The sequence below is a fragment of the Canis lupus genome, chromosome 17, assembly GCF_048164855.1.
Source record: "Canis lupus baileyi chromosome 17, mCanLup2.hap1, whole genome shotgun sequence".
NCBI classification, from domain to species: domain Eukaryota; kingdom Metazoa; phylum Chordata; class Mammalia; order Carnivora; family Canidae; genus Canis; species Canis lupus.
The window spans coordinates 58,594,641-58,597,825 of record NC_132854.1 but is presented as its reverse complement, the minus strand read 5'-3'; positions in this window follow the sequence as shown (position 1 = coordinate 58,597,825).

Below are 3,185 nucleotides of genomic sequence, written 5' to 3'. Positions count from 1 at the left end.
GACAGATAGTTGCAAAGGAACCTATCTACTTGTTTCACATTCTCAATAGTAATGACGGCGAGGGCGGGGCAGGGCGGCGGGTGGGTTGCCTCTATTTTGGAGTATCTTTTGGTTTTCTTTAGACATAAAGTGCTTCCCAACCTGTCTTCTCAGCCTTTTATCATTCTTGAAAGGAAGTGAGAAAAAAAATTATTATTTCCTTTTGAGAGGTATGGAAACAGAGGCCCAGAGGGGTCGATAGTTTATTCAAGGTCACATAGTTCATTGGTGCAGAGCAGGACTTTGACTTCAAATGTCCTTGCTGTCACTTCAGTGAATTAGTATTTAAGTTCTCAGTTTTGTAAGAGCTCTTTACCCACATCCTGTGACTCAGAGGATCCACTCCTGTTTTTATTCCATTTGTTTCATTTCTGTGCAAAGCAATAAAAATCTGTGTTTCTCAGGGCAGGATATGGTTCATTAAGCCTCTGCGAAGTTTTAACCTTTTCCAAGACTAGAGGCAGATGGAACAGGCCATAATGAGGTTGACTTTGCTGAGTGGGAATTGCTGGGTTGGACTGGATAAAGAGCATCCAGCCTGGAGGCTGAATCCTCCAGGGGCATTTTGGGTTTTGTGATATGCAGCCTCTGCAGCAGACAGGCAAGGGATGAAACATTACTGTTTACCAAATCAAAGCAAATACTCTACTCTTTGAAAGGTGAGATGGAGACTCCTCCCTCTTTGAAAAAGATTGTTGAAAATGAGTTGCACTTCAAAGTGTGTTGATCTGGGAAATGTTGGCTCTGGTCACATAGACCTTGTGACTATGATATGAGACAACCTTGACAAGCAGAGGAACGTGTTCCCAAATCAACAGTGGACACAAGAGCTTATTGTGTTTCCTGGTAAATGAAGTAAACATAAGAATAAACCGAGTACGGAATGCATATCCCAGATGTTAAGTTTAGATTTGCTCAGACACGTGTCTAGGATGTACTCTTGGTTGAGGGCTGAGTATTTGGCAGGGCTGCCCTATGAGCATAGCAAATTCAACTGCAGAAGTCACACAATATTTACAGACCCGCAGGTTAATTAAAAGACTCATATTGTCAACAACTGGGTTATAGTGCTGCCCTATATCAACTCCTAAGGGGATATGTGATAGAACAGATATGTTCTGTTTCTTTCTTTTTTTTTTTTTAAGATCTTTAAAATTTATTTGTTTATGAGACACACACACACAGAGGCAGAGACATATACAAGGGGGAAGCAGGCTCCCTGTGGGGAGCCCGATGCAGGACTGATCCCAGGACCCCGGGACCATGGCCTGAGCAGAAGGCAGATGCTCAACCACTGTGCCACCAGGCATCCCTGTTTCTTTTCTTTTTTAAAACAAATTCAGTTTTATTGAAGTATAAATGACAAATCAAATTGTAGGATAATTAAAGTGTACGTAGTGGTGATTTGGTATACATGTACGTTGTATTGTTTCTTAATCGTTACCTATTATAAAATAGAGTAAGCTTGAATACTTGACATTGTCAGGAATTGACTATTTCTGTGAAATAATGATACTGCCTTAGAGTGAATTAGAAAGATATACCTACATTTCTGTCTACACTTTATCATACTTATGAGGGAGTTTAATGGAGGAGCTGATAATTACTGAGTTTTGATGGACTTATTTCCTCCCTTCCTCCCCTCCTCGAGCTGCGTGAGCCTGCTCTAGATATTGGGAATATAATAGTGACTATTGCAGGGGCTGTTCTTGGCTTCAGGATGTTTATAGTTGAGATGGGTAGAGTGTGGTTGATGACATGATTTGAAATAGCAAACCATTCATTATGCAGGTGATTAACCCTAATGTTTATAAGTGCTGTACAGAAGTATCGGGTGATTGAGTATGGAAGACAGAGAGAAATGGATCTATGTAAGATATATTTAATAAGCTGAATCAATAGGCCTGGGATTTTTTGGAGGTGGGTGTGAGCAGTAGTGAGGGTGAGCAAGGAGTCAAGGACATGACCTGATAATTAGCTGGCTGGCTGGTAACCTGTCAGGGCAGGAAGATGGTGAAGGAACAGATTAGCGAGAGAAATCCAAGGGAAGCATCCGAGTGAAGATGTCATAAGTGGATCTCTCTCTCCTTCCCCATCTCTTTCTCCTCCGTCTCCCTGCTGTGTCTCCTTCCCCATCTCCCAAAGAAAAGAGATTTTCTGAAAGTCTTGCAGAAAGTTCCCTCAAAGAAAGTTATCATTTTATGAGTCATGCAGACAGGGCCAGAAAAAGTGTTGTGCGGGCTTTTCCACACATGGTTGTAAGGAATAATCTAATGTCACCGTCTTTAGGCAGCAGGATGGTGAACCACTTCAGCATTTCAGGGCCTTCCATTTGCATGCTTGTCTTTTCCTTGTTCTACGTTGTACTGTGAGCTTCCTGTGGGGGTACGGATAGGGGTGGGGGGTCGCAGCACTCGTCTTTTGTCTCCCTCAGTCTAACGTAGTGCATGACATTTAGTAGGCAACAGTAATTATTTGTGGGATTGGATTATAAGAAAGTGATATAATTGGGCTACAGTGAACTTGCGCTGTCATATTCTTGCCTAGACTTCACGAGGTCTTCTCCGGCAGTATTTATTTCTGTGGACAGCTCCTTTCAGGGAAGGGGTTGAGTCTGTCTTGCCAACCACAATATCTCCAATCCTTTTTTTTTTTTTTTTTAATATCTTCAATCCTGACACGTGGTTACATTTCAAAAATAACCATTCAGTTTTTATGAAAAGGAGAGCAATGTTATTCAAGATTTCGGAAAGCACTCAGCGTGTTACATTAGTAAGGGGGAAATTTTGCCACCAATAAGCCCGAAGAGCTTCGGAAAGTATTGCTGAGGCATGTTAATAAAATAGAACATTCTTACCCATGGGCTGATCACTCTTAGTTCAGCCAAGTTTGGTTCCGAGTCTTCGACCCTACGTTAGTTTTCACACTGGACCAAAATTGGACTAACCTGACACATTGATACTCAAACTTGAAAGGATCGTGACTTTTCTTCATTAGTTTTCAACGGGGTTCCAAGGAACCTTGGGGATTTCATGGAAATCTCCAGCAAGCCAACTGGATGGGTCTCCAAGCTGTCACCCTTGCCTTCATCCAGGGACCCTTGTTTGTATTTGATTTGTTTACAAGTCTGTAAAATTTCCTTTGAA